This window comes from Haemaphysalis longicornis, unplaced genomic scaffold (genome assembly GCF_048455015.1).
Source record: "Haemaphysalis longicornis isolate Haplotype H1 unplaced genomic scaffold, Haemaphysalis longicornis Haplotype H1 scaffold_3, whole genome shotgun sequence".
NCBI classification, from domain to species: Eukaryota; Metazoa; Arthropoda; class Arachnida; order Ixodida; family Ixodidae; genus Haemaphysalis; species Haemaphysalis longicornis.
This window is the reverse complement of record NW_027526335.1, coordinates 28,673,504-28,687,337: the sequence shown is the minus strand read 5'-3', so window position 1 is coordinate 28,687,337 and position 13,834 is coordinate 28,673,504. Positions and strand designations below refer to the sequence as shown.

Here is a 13,834-nt window from a genome sequence, read left to right as displayed (position 1 = left end):
TCGCCCGAGGTGGCGTCCTGCAACATCCGTGGCTTCTCCAATGCGCGAGCTCTGCCTGCGTCACGGAGCAACGGTCTTCGTCCTCCCCCCCACTGGCGTGCGTGCGTGGCCGCCGTCTCGCTGCAGATTCCTGGCCGGCTCGGTGATGAGGAACAGTGCTTCTTTCATGCTCGCACGTCTCCATGGTCTTCGGTGCGACTGCAGGCACGCGGCCCCCGAAATAGCTGCCGCCCGTTCCGCGCTGCTGTGTACACTATGTGCTTGCTTGCTCGTGCGTGCGTCGCTTTATATACGGCTGAGACGCCGATCACGCTAGCAGTTTACTCCACGCGCAGCCCGTCACAAAGTGGCGATGCGACGCGTTGCCCAACCACAGGACCGGCGCCAGGACGGAGTCGTCTTTGTTTAAACGCCGAGGCATTCCTTGGACCGTCGTCTTTGGTGGGGCGTCATAGTACTAACCCAGACGCAATCTCAGCGTGGGAGTTAGCGTGTAATACCTGCAGCCTCATTAGCAGAAAGTGTGAAGCGAAGCATTTGTTTGTGACCACCGCCCCACAGCGTGCAGTTCTTTTTTCGCTCCCGGGGTTACTGAAAAGAAGTGCTTCCTCTCTCTCCCTCCTCCGCTCGAGTCTCCAGTCAAGGAGATCCCTGAAAGCAATGCGCGTGTATGTAAAAGCATATCCTCTACTCTACTCAGTTGAGTCGAGGAAACACATGGAGTGAAAGACAGATTACGCCCATTAACCTTATTCGGGACGGTGTAGATCTGCAGAACGAACCCATTCTCCTCCGCAGGGCACTTTCACCATGCTTTGGGAAAATCATTGGCATTAATTTTTGATAATTAGTACCTCCAGATATATAAATTAAACATTTCAGATTTAGCACCGCTTATGGTGTAGCCAAATGTGCGCGGCCATTTTTTTAGCCGTAGGTGCGTTAGCCCTAATTAGACGAGATAAAAACCTGGCGCGTGTTGTGACCGAACTCATTAGACCGTACTGCAGTGACCATACGGCCATTGTTACTGTGCGGACCAAATAATGAAGTTTCAAGGGTTGAACCGTTCGCATGGTGGCGGATTATACCTATAGCTGTTTCGGTTTCGTTAGATTGCAGAAATTAGCGTCGGCGGGGTTTTTTGTCATGAGGGGGGCAAACCCCCTTTTTTTTTCGTGGAGAGAGAGGGCAGAGGAAAGGGGAAATTGTGCTGGTGTGGCTTGTGGGTGGGGCAAGTGCCCCTTGTGCGACCCCCTGCCGACGCCCATGGTTAACGGAACGGAGCAAGAACCAAAGGGCACCTATATAGCCACTGCATGTGGATTGTTAATGCGAAAGCATGAATGTCCAGTTGAACGCCTGAGACGCCTTGCTTCCGCTTCTGGATGTCGAACGGCTTTGATATGTTGCCGCTTGGGACGCATTGCTTTACGATCCGCCCTAACGCTTTTAGAGTGGCTTCAATCTGTCTCCTACCATTTGCGCCGTTGCTCGATGGCGGATCTCGCTGCCTGTCTCTCCTCGGGTTCGGCCGCGTTCTTCGGCTCTCTTCATGTGCGCTGTACTGGCGTGGACGGCACTACGCTCACGCTGCGGAACGCCTACCTCCTCCTTCCCTGCCATGATTTATTTACACGGCTTTGTGAACGCTCGGTGAACGCATGCGGGCCACGCATATAAGGGCTACAAGTGAAAAGCTTCGCTGTAGAAACTCTTGGAACACGCATTTGTGTCTATGTCAATAGATTTTAGTGCGCAGCCCTCTGGCGCCCGCTACTGTGGTTTGGGACGGCGATGTCCTCGTAACCGAGCGACCGAACGGGACACCGAAGGCAGAGAGAAAACGGGGATGAGCGTCTGGCAAAAGTGTGAGGGGGAGGCCAACGCCGCCTGTATAAACAGTGCCTAACGCGTGAGCGAAAAATGGCCAAACAGCCACTCTCCTGTTGCTCTCTCCTACCCTTCCCCGCTCCGTAGCCTTCCAGCGTGCTTTCGTGTCCGCCAGCCAGCGCCGCTTCTCGGAAACTATGCAAAATAGTGGAAAGTTTGTTTAGCGTTCCCGAGGCGGCGCTCCTACGCCTTCTTGTTTTTCACCATGCCTGTCTGTCTTGGTCTGTCACTGATAAAACTTCCTTTGTCACGAAGCGAAATCCCTTGCGCTGCCGCAGGCTGATGCCGGCTTTGCGCGCTTATCTACTCGGATCACAGGCCCTGAAATTTTCTGAGTGGGGCATCCCCCCTCTATCCCCTCCGCATTTAGGTATTGTTTTGACCCCCCTGTTCGCACTCCGCATCGGTACGCACTTCTAAAATTGAGGACTATACTGTAGAAGCGCCCAGACAGCGTGGCGTGATCGCAGCTGCTTATCCTTTTGTTTCCTATAATTTTCTGAAGTTTACAAGCACGTGATATTATTGGAAAGTAATCGTAGAAGTAAGCGCCTGAACAAAAAACGTGCACGCAATTTTTTCTTCTCTAAATACTCCAGAAAGAAAAATAGTAAAATAATGGCTGCCCCATCCGAAAATATCGTTTTTCTGTTAGCTATATGTCTACCCGACAATCAGTATGTTCTTAGACTATTTCAGTCCGCCTCCGTCTTTATCTTTGGAAAAATGCAGCAAGTATGAAGCGAGCGACACGTTGAACGAGATCCCCAGTGCGCCACAGAACTAGCACCCCGTCACGGCTAAAGCCCGTTTTCTTTTGAGTCCGACAGAGCACAACATGGTCCGGCTGGGCCTGTCGTGCTCTGTCGGGGGGGCCCTGTCGGGCCAAGTTGGACGCCGAGGTCGAATTCGCTCGGCGAGCGAATTGTCCGGCTGGAGCCGTCCGGCTGGGCCGTCCGGCTGGAGTTGGCTCCGCCCATCGGCCTTCGGCAACATGGCGGCGGCGAGCTGCGGGGACGGTGTACGTTAGTGTCTCTAAATAAAGGCTTGTGATTGTGATATCAAAAACGACAACGACTTGCAGAAGTTACGACAGACCACCCCGGTCCTGAGTCGGTACTGCGATACGCGTTTATCGTTCGTCTACTTCAAATGGTCGCGCTTTGTGTGGAGCCGAGGCAGAAAAGGCACCAGTACCAGCGTCTGCAGAGTGGTGCGCCGTGTTTTCGTTCTCTATCAAGTGTGTAGAGATACGCTCGTCGCGCTCATCGCTAGCGCGAGACGATTGATAAGTCCAAATTCATCGTGGCCCCGCTCTCGCGCGCTCCAAGCTGTCAAGGTCTGTCTCCGCGCTTGGATCATCGATAACGTTCAAAATATGGTCACTGTGAGTGAAAGCAACGCGCAGTGGTGGTCAGCGCTTGTGTACAGTGCAAGTTTTTCATATAAAGTGTGTACGCCGTGCTGTTATCTGTTTGATGTGTCGAAGTTCGGCTCTCGCGATCAGCCGTGTGTGGTGCGTCGCAGTTCTCCCGGAGTTGAATGTGTGTCTGTGAAGCTGCGGCGCCGCTAGCTCCGATACTGCAAGAAACACATCGCAACCGAGGGGTGCACCTTTTACATAACTTTCCCGTTGTATATCTGCGCAGTTGGTAGCGATGTGTGGCGGTGTTTGTGCGTTTTGAAATGTGAGGGTGTTCCCAGTGCTTTAGTGCCGCTGGTGGACTGCAGCGTTCCCAAACCAGCGTCATGAGTGCTCCGCTAGTTCGCCTATTCTAGTGACCGCGTGATGTGGTGGCAAGTGTGCTTTGTGCAGCAACTGCAGTGTGTGTCCAGGCTGTGCTTTTTTTTTTCGCGTTCAGCACTGCCTGGTTACGTGATGTGTGCTTCATGCGAGATGCTGCTTCCGTTTGGGACTAGTTTTCGTGGTCATTTCACTTGCAGCTGTTGCTTGCTTACGTATGCCGCATATATGCGCTAGGTAAAGCTTCCATGCACCACTATCCGAAAAAGTGCCTTTACTAATGAAGCACATGGTTATTGTAATGTAATCATGCAGTCATGACATATTCCTGTGAGTAGTGTTTACACACCGGGTTCACAAAATGGTTTCTATCATAAACCTTTTCAAATGCCCATTTACGCTTTTGTTATAGTTGTTTGCTTTAAGCCACACCAAAGTTGGCTGTGTTGTGGTCTTCCCTGAACTCTTTATTAAAATGCCAGCACTGTCAATCATCAGTGAACATTCTGAAAGCGGAGTTGGGGGTAATTCGGGTTCCGTGGGCGGCACACGTGACTTCTTTTGAGAATCCCTTTTTGCTCCCAACATATCCAGTATCGTTCAGCTTGATTAAGCTCGTCGGATATGAGGGGTCCCAATTTGCTGCTTTGTTGTTTGGTTCTGGTGATGAACTGAAAAACCCGAGCTGTGACTCTGATTAGCTTTAAGATTTTGCCGTAGTGTTCCAGATCGATCACGCCCGACTCAGTAGGTGGCGATGTTGCCGCTGGCAATGATTTTGTTTTCTTCCTTTCCCCTAGTTCGATTTCATCGTATATCGCTTTCGGAACCACTCATTCCCAATATGCATGCGGGACAAATCCACAGTGCTTTGCTCCGCTACTGTGCGTTTTTGGCCAGCTGCATGGCTGGGATGTCGCGAGCTAGATTTTCTCTTCCCGGATAATGTCTACATACGCACTTGTTCGCGAGGCGTTGAATTTTAGTGACTCAGTTGCGTGTGAACTGCTTCCAGCGACCAACATCTTCATGAATCCAATAGAGTGCTGTTGTTGAATCTGTCCGTAGGTAGATGTTTGATGGCTGTTGCTTGAGGGCTTCCAAAATATAGCCACACAATCGACCAGCGAGCAGGCATGCCATCAGTTTTAGTCTCGCCAGTGTAATTTCCTTGCCTGGTGCAACCCTTTGTTTGCTTACCAGAGTTGTCGATCTTGTACCGTTTTCCCCTCCAGGGTGAGGTAGGCAACTGCCTCATATGGCATTGGACGGGTATCAGCAGAAATGTGAAAGCAGTCCGTCCTCCCTCCATTTGTTTGCGACCTGTAGTACCGGGGTACTTGAACCTCAGGGAGATAGGGAGTCCGTCTAGCTACCTTCCAGGCCGCCGTGCTGTTGGTAGGTAGCGTGTTGAAGTCGATGTTTTTACGCCACACTTCGTGGAACAGGACCTTGGCATGGACAATGAAAAAAGAAAGCCCCCCCTCCCCCTCCCTTCCCAGTGGTTCATGTTGAACCTCAGCGCAAATGACAAGACGCAGTACGATAGCAACAGGACACACGAAGCGCTGCTTTGTCATGTCGTTTACGCTAGGGTTCAACATGCTTACCAACACTTCCAAGTTTTCACGTTGCGCCCTAGTGGGTCACATATCCATGCCGTTGTTTGTAGCATGGGCCAATTTGTGAATGGTTCTATGCCATGAATACAATTCATACATAGAGAGAATGTTAAGTGGTCGGCACACGGGTCCCACGTACGTCGCAAAACCTTCAGCACACCCGACAAATAACCGAGATGCATGGTAGCCCGGGAGTCACGTTGAAATCACTGGAATAGCATTTTACTGCTTCAAACATTTCAGTGGCATTTTTGTACAGCTTCACGGCAGCTTTCTCGCTTCCAGCTCCTGTGAGCACGTCATCCGTGTATGTCTCACAGTTTGAGGGTACTGCTCTTTGTTTAAGTGGTGTTGAAGCATTTCGGGAAGTAGAAATGGGTTAGCCATCACTCTGAAAGGGATGCGGGTCATACAGCAAGTCAAAACTGGTGAAAGTGGTACACCCGGTTTTGGTATTGCTTGAAACCACAGGAAACGCAATGCACCTTTGTCCACCGGTTTTATGCCAACCTTTAATAATGTTTGTTTGATATCCAACCCTTGCGCCACTTGGTGTCTTCGGGAGTTCAGCAATAGGGTGTATGCACTGGGCTTTTGGCCGTGCAGCAATGCTACCTACACGACAGCCCCGGCACCATATCCACAGTTGCATTCTGCCGTGCAGGCAGCATGTTTCCCGATGCAAAACGTGGTTTGCGGCGTGGTGTTGGTAAGAACGTTCGCGTGGGTTTGCGAATGCCTTGTCACAAGGAGTAGTCAGCATTGTTTTTTTTTCGAAATTTCGGACTGTGCTGTGCACACTTCTGCAACCGCAGATCCGAAAGCAGGCTGCACAACAAAAGCAAGCGTTTCGCTTTTTTTTTTTTGTTTTGAAGCAGTAGCTAGAGCAGTGCTTGAAGACGATCTGACTTCAGGCAACGAATTCGCAAAGAAGCTATCGATGATGGGTTTAATCAGTACCGAATCAGGCGTGCCCATTTTATTTGAGGTGGAGACGACGGCCATCAAAGCTTTCACCTCATACCTTGCACATGCTCAAGTAAAAATAAGCACTTGAAAACTATCGGTCGAATCTTTGTCGACGTGGCTGCACCTAATTTTATATACATATGTCGCGATTGCTTCCACCCAGAACCTCTGCGTAATTGCTCACCATCATTGGGAGCTTAGGTAGACGTCAGTCATACGTTCAACACACCAGAACACTGTTGCCAGAGCACCTCACCGTATCTCGCACTCCCCAAGAAGCGCGCAGCATGCCTGGGTGGCTCGGTAAAGCCAGTGCCTCGTCCCGCACGGCGCCACCATATCAAATATTGTTGCAGCTTTGGGTGAAAATTTTCCTAACTCGAGACACGGTCCTTTGAAGCAACCCAAAAATAAGAAAATCAATGCATGGGGATCACACGGAGATAGTGCAAAGTGGACTACGTTATCAGCGCCTGTCCAACGGTTAGACAGGTGCGGACAGCGGTGCAGAGAGCACTGCGCAATGTTTCAAGCATGTGACAAAGTGTGAGGTGAAAGCTTCAAGGCCCGTCGTTTCCACTTGGAACGAAACAGGTGCAACAGATTCAGTACTGATTAGTCCCATTATCGATAACTTCATTGTAAATTTGTAAATTCGTAGCATGAAAGCGGACTGTCGTTAAGCGTTGCTCTATCCTTGGCTCCGAAGCAGCAAAAAAAAAAAAAAAAAGAGCGACATGCTTGCTTTTGCCATGCGGCCTGCTTCGGATCTTCGGTTGTAGCAAGCGTGCACAGCACAGTCTGGAATTTCGACGCAAAAACAATGCTGACTACTACTTGTAACAAGGCATTCGCAAATCCACAAATCGCTCGAAAAAAAAAACGCTGTCCACATGAACGTTCTTGCCAACACCACACTGTGAACCACATTTCACATCAGGAACGCCGCGGCCCATGCGGCAAAATGCAACCGTGCAGATGGCATCGGTGCAGCTAAGCAAATAGCACCACCCCGCATTCGAAAGCCCATTGCATACACCGATAGACTGACTAAATCGGAGGTCAGGTTCAGTCCACTTTCAAAGTTGTTGAAATATTTCGGTGAGTTACTGTGCGATGAAACGTCGAAAACCATCTGAAGCTTGGGAGAGTAACGTGCAACAGCCTAGTGCAGCATGTAGTAAACGGCATCAGCTTCACTCGTACTTTCCGTAAGTTTTGCTATCCCTAGCTGGTCGTAGTTTCTGATCACAGCGTCGGTAGTCCTGACACAATTCTGGGAAGTTTAGAAAGTGCCTTATCAAGTGGTATAGTGACATTGGCTTCCAAGGAAGCTCCTTCTTCTAATGTCCATCCATTTATTTGATGGTCCCGCCAAACACAGAAAAATACAATAGAGGCGTGGAAATTTCTGAAATTTCAAACACTTTGCGAATGCTGTTTGCTATTCGATTTGCAGTGCACTTTTATCATTCAAAGTGCTGAATGTTTTCGAGTATTGAAAATTTGGGAATAATTGAGCAGTAAAAGTTGGCTTTGCCGCATGGCATTCAAATTTTCTAGCTTCACTGCATGGCATGCCCTCTTTCGTTGACTTTTTGCATGGCGCTGAAGTTGCGCAAAAAAGCTTAACACGCGGTCATACTATCACACTTAAAAATAAATGAACAACTGAACAAAGGCGGTGGCGGTCAAGACCATTGCTAATGACATCGAGGTTTTCTTGGCTTTAACACACCATTTGCTCACTTCTCATTTTTCTTCCACTCAGTTTTTATGTGTACCAACTTTCAGCCTTTTGTCCACTTGCCTGAGGGTCTAGCTTCATTCAACAGCAGAAGATCAGAAAATAAACTAAAAAAATCACTCCACAAAGTGAACACCCTCTTCCAAAACGCTTATGCAGAGGCTGGACGGGCTGCATAATGCAGAACGCCCTTACTCTATGAAAGAGAACATGTGTCATCTCTTGTGCTACTGCACGCAGCATGCAACCCAACACGAAACAGCGAAAAGAACTCTTGTGCGATTGCTACGAAAAAACTTTTCAGAACTGAATCACTTTTGTGAACTGTAGCAGTCATGCTGACACTGCGCTAGGACAAAGGCTCTAGATTGGTCGACGTTCTATAACTTAAGATCCTGAGATCTGTTATCCAACTACTGCCATTTTTTCAAATGTTCCTGATTTATTTCATTCTCCCTCTTATTCATTGTTTCTACGTACTCTTTCCACATTTTTTTTTTTTCATTTACTGTGTTCACCCTATCTGACGCAGCAAGCAACGCCATTTGTGGAGCTAATGTCTTCAGTATTAATTTCCCAAATCATTTATCTAACATCACTATCATCATCTGGAAGGCTCCTGCACAATTACAGCTTTCAGCCCCATTTCATGCAGCAATGGCCTCGGTCTGCCTTGCGTGGTTCTTCCACTACACCATCCCTGTTGCACTAACTCATGTGTTTGCGCTTTGTGGGTAAAGTAACCGACAGGTGTCCTGAGCTCGAGAATGCCTAGATTGGGCTGTGTGTCGACCTGCCATTCCAGGTGCAGAAGCACAAATGAACGGGTGTAGCACTTTTGTCTTCTGTCTGGCGCCAAGCGTAGGGAAAAGTGGAAAAGGGCACTATAACGGTCGGAAGCTGACTGTTTTAGCTGTGATTGTAAGAGCGTTTGATTTTATGAGGAGTACTTTGATGGTATTGGCATTATAGTAACTTGCAGCTTTATTGGAAGCGGGCACGTGTTTTTGCAAAAAGATAAAGCAAGGCGCTGCAAATGAACTGTGTTTTCTACCTCTCAACTGGTTACATTGATTTGATTGATTATGGGGTTTAATGCACCAAAGCTACAATTGGACTATGAGGCGCGCCGTATTAAAGTACTCTGGATTAATTTTGACCTCCTGAAGATTTTTAAAATATGCCAAAATCTCGACATGAGAATTTTTGCTTTTTGCCTTTATGGTTGGGTCCCAGTCAGGCTGCACGTGCAATCAAAGCTCTTTTGGAGTTTTGTGATTGAAAATTTTGGCCGCATCAAATGACATCTTTTCGTCTTCACGTTTGTTTTTTTTTTTCTTTTTGTTTTTCTTGTCTCATTTAGTGTAGCAAGCCAGCCCGACGGCTCGGCTAACATCGCTGGTCTCCATTAAAGTTATTCTCTCTCTCTCTAAGCCATTGTATTGGTGTTGAGTGCATAGATTTTTTACTGATTGCAAGAACATAGTGTATGTGATGATGCTCAAGTATCAATTTATATTTAAGGAACCCAGGAGAAGAAAAATATGAATGGTGCAAAATGAAAGGGTTCAACATGCATGGGACTACTTGATCATTACGAGTTGTGTGCCTATCGATGAAATGTCAATAAACCGTGCTGCAGTTTAGCGTCATCTAGTGCTGATCTTTTTTTTTTCCAAGTCTGCATAAACTTAACTTATTGTTGTATGTAGTGTTGTTCACTTAACCTTGTGTGTTTCAAGTCTGTAATACTTAGTACATTTGGTAGCATTAAACAAAGGAACTCTTTTTGCTGTGCCTTTACTTGCCTAACTTTGGCCGAAAAAGGCTTCATTTCAAAACAGAAGACCGCGTTATAAGTGGAAATTACGGAAATGAACTAGATCTTGGTAACTCATTGAGGCATCACTGCTCTTAACAAAACGTAGCCAGCTTTGTTTATAACTAAGGCTTATTAATTCATGTATCTATAAATCTCTGGGGCCTATCTGTTTTTGTGCATAGCTGTCTTGTTTTGAAATAAAATTTGATCGGCGAGTTTTATTTTGTGTGGGGTATACACGTCGTGTTCTGCCGTGAGTCTTCTGCAATTAGTGTGGGGCCAATTTTTCTTCAGCACCTCGAGCTGCCCTTGTCACTAATTTTTTAAATTTTTATTGAAGTGCATACTGCGAACCAGAGGCCCAAGAAGGAGGGGCATAAAGGTGTGAACAAGATCAGAGATACCAGCAGTTCAGGATACTACACGTGGCAGCAATGAGAAAGAACAAAAGGTTAAAATAAACTAAACATTTGCTTCTATTTATTCAAATTAATCAAGACATATGTTCAGGTGTATTTTTCCAGTCGATAATACATGTGGGAAAAAAAAAATTTCGACCGGTGTGTATAACGGGTGAAAGAATGAAAATGGTAATGATGAATATTATTTTGAAGTATGTCGTGGTCTTGTATCTAGGCCAAGTTTGTAGCAAAACAACAACAAAAAATTTAAGGCATTGAGACTTCTTTTTTCCCTAGTGCTTCAATCGCACCAGTTTGCATGAGCTCATTAAGAGAATCCGTGCGACCATAGTTATAATTCTGAACAGTGAAGAAACGTAAGATGCAAAAACTTTCTCCTTGACTAATGTTCGAATCCCATAAGCTTACATGATCTCACAAAGAGAATTTGTGCGATTATATTTAGAATAAATAAAGTCAACAGCCTTTCTTAGAGCCTTTTCAACCAATTCGATATTATTTCCTCTATAGGGGTCTGAGACTGTGCAGGCATACTGAAGTTTCTATCAAATTAAAGTAGGGTACAAAAATAATCTAACTTTTGCTGGAGTATTGGTGAGTTTATGCGTTATTAAACCGACTTCACGACAAGATGAGGAAAGATTGTTTTTTATATGACTTCAGCTCAAGTTGCTAGTTTATACAATAGCTAGACGAGTACATTTCTGAGCTTCGGGCAAGTTTTCCTGAAAAAGGGTAAAAAAGTGTGAGTGGATTCTTTTTGTTGACGATATGAAGGGAGACTGCAGTCATCCGGTTTTAACCCCGTAGCCCACACATGACTCCAGGAGGGGATATTATAAGAAATAGTGAAATTGCCAATATATAGCGAAATCTGTCTAGGCTCATTTACAATGGAAATAATTCATTACAGAAAATTTAAAGGAAAGACCAAGGGCACTACCATGGGGACCATTAGAAGTAGGAGGAAAATGTCAGCTAGTCACTCCAATCCGATGAACAAGCAGTAACCCAGGCTGCAAGAAAAGAGCGGGGAGGGTGGGAGGCAGTATGTGAATTAATTTTTTGAAATTAATTTGGCCAGACGGCTGTTACCCCCCAGTAAGTGCAGGTGGTGGGACTGGCCTGCTCCAGTGAGGGATAAAAAAAAAAACTTCCATTCTGCTGTATGAATCGCTCATGCGTTCTGGTATATGGCCAGCATATGCAGACGTGTATGGACGCCTGTTTTTACAAACCCCGGACCAGGTTCTAACCCTGTGCTAATTTGCAAACAAAATCTGTAGTGTCGGAATCAGCATAATTAACTGTAAACAAATGTACTTGAAACATGCAGCAAAGCCTTAAATGTGCCTAGCTGTGTTTTCTGTGGAAGTTATTTACTAAGTAAAACTGTTGACCTGGATGGGAGCCTTCGTACAGTCGTCCAGAAAAGGTAATCTCGTAGTAGAACACAAAGATCAAAGCCGGCATCGCCATTAAAAAAAAAAACTAAGAAAAGAAAACACCGCGGCGCCGGTCGGTGGAACTATTCCGGTTTTTGCGAGTGACTAAATGCGATCGCTGGCTGCCGTAGTTCCACAGGCGAGTAATCGCAAACTGAGTACGTAAATATGTGTTTAAGAGATGCGGACATGATGTTAAGGTAATACCCCTGTCACACGGGCACTTTCAATCGCGATTGAAGTGAATCGCGATCGAGTTTTCGAGCGCGCTCGAAGCACTGCCGCTGCTACACGGCCCGTTTTAATCGAGATCGAAAAGTTGCACGGGTTGCATTCGTGTACGCCAGATGGCGCTAACAATGTACTTTTGGCCGGCGTCTGGTAACTTCGCGCGGTCGTAGGTATACGTAACTATGTAGATATTACCTCACGCTTATTTGGGTCAAGTTATTTGACACAATTTGTGGCGTTAGATGAAGTTGTCACATTCTGTGCAATTACTGAGCGGGGACGAGAGTATCGCCGCTTTCGTTCGATCGCGCTTGGAAGCCTCGATCGCGCTTGAGAAACCAGGATTGAGTTCGAGCGGGATCGAGCTCGATCGCGATTGAAACTGCCGTGTAGCAGAGGCCCGATCCGGATTGAGCTCGATCCGGATCGACTCAATCGCGATTGAAAGTGCCCGTGTGACAGGGGTATAAGCTGCCGATATTCCCATACCAAAATTTTGTACCCTGCGTCACAGAATTTAAAATACCAGCACTCATTGCAGTTGACGAAAGAAGCGCTAACATTTGCCGCAACGACGCAAATAGACAGCCCGTGCGCACCGTATCAGAATGCGATGCATGCGCTGAACTATCGAGAGCTTGTTTCTGCGTAATCATAGAGCGCTGCTACGTACGTGGACGAATGTTACATCGCTGGGAGAGCGGTTATGCTTCAAAGAACAGTCTTGCCGCATGATATTCGGAAAAACGGGAAGAATATATTTTGCGCCGTCGCCGCTTCATAACCCGAGCCAAGCTGCAGCATCGCCGGGCATGCACGGTTTATAGGAAGCTCTCCATTGCGCTTGCGTCTACGTAAACGTTACGGCTGCTGGCTGATTAAGTCTAGCGAGATCAACATATGCGCCATGCTGAGGGAAATAAACTCAAATTTTCTCAAATTACCACAATAGCTGTTTGAGCGTAAACAAAAAGTACTATAAGGTCGGACGAACCAATCACAATATTCTATTCAAGTGACGTGTTTGGCCCGACACTGCTGGCGGCGTCCGGCTCCCGAATGCAAAAGAAAACGGCCGCCCGACACAGACTCGCGTGTCGGACCGACAAGTCGGACCCGACATGTTGGATCCGACTTGTCGGACTCAAAAGAAAACGGGCTGATGTAAGCGAAACGGCCCTTGAAGCCCAACAGGCAAGCTGACAGACACACGTCGTAGAAGTGGGTGCAGCGTTCGCGACTCGCGAGCAGTGACGTAAGGCGAAGTGTCCGCCGGCACGCGCCACATAGCGGATCAGTGCCTGAACTAAGCGTCCCTACCCTTCCCATTGAAAAGCGCGCGACGCGTCAGGCAATGTTAATACAGGCGGCGTTGGGGAGGCAGTGAGACATGCTGGACCGTGGCGACGGCTCTCAGCGCGTCGGCGTGTCTCACTGCCTCAAGCAACTATGTATTTGATTTAAAATAACTGGTAATATCACTTTTGTATTGGCGTTTTGCCTCAAATAGGCCTAAGACAATGGAACCCCGGTTATATGTCCCCGACTTTTACGACAACCCGGGTTTTACGACGGACTAGTCGAGTTACGGCGAAGTTCCCATAGAAACAATGCATTAAAAACCTCTGTTATCCGACGCGATTTCATGCCTGACCCGTGTTAAGCTACGCGCACACTAGCGTCGCCGCACTGTCGCTCTGCCTTCGGCCGCCAGCGGCGTCGCGCCGCGCCGCCGGCGAAGGCCACACCAACTCGGCAGGCGTCCGCGCTGGCCGTGAAGCAGTGCACGTAGCTCCAGCGACCGCTTTTAACCGCTCGTTCAAATACAGCACGAGGCGCTCATGCGGCTAAGGAGCTTATAATCTGGGCAAGAAGTGCACTATAAGACGTCATTCGCGCCGCTTGTGAAAGCGCCCATCAATTATTTACCGCCTAAACA

General features: G+C 47.5%; 1 protein-coding gene across 2 annotated transcripts in view; it reads left to right on the top strand.

Annotated features, from left to right (window-relative positions):
- LOC144174205 (uncharacterized) overlaps positions 1–13,834 on the top strand; it is a 111,232-nt gene that overhangs the window by 45,568 nt on the left and 51,830 nt on the right. The gene's annotated exons all lie outside the window — the stretch shown is intronic.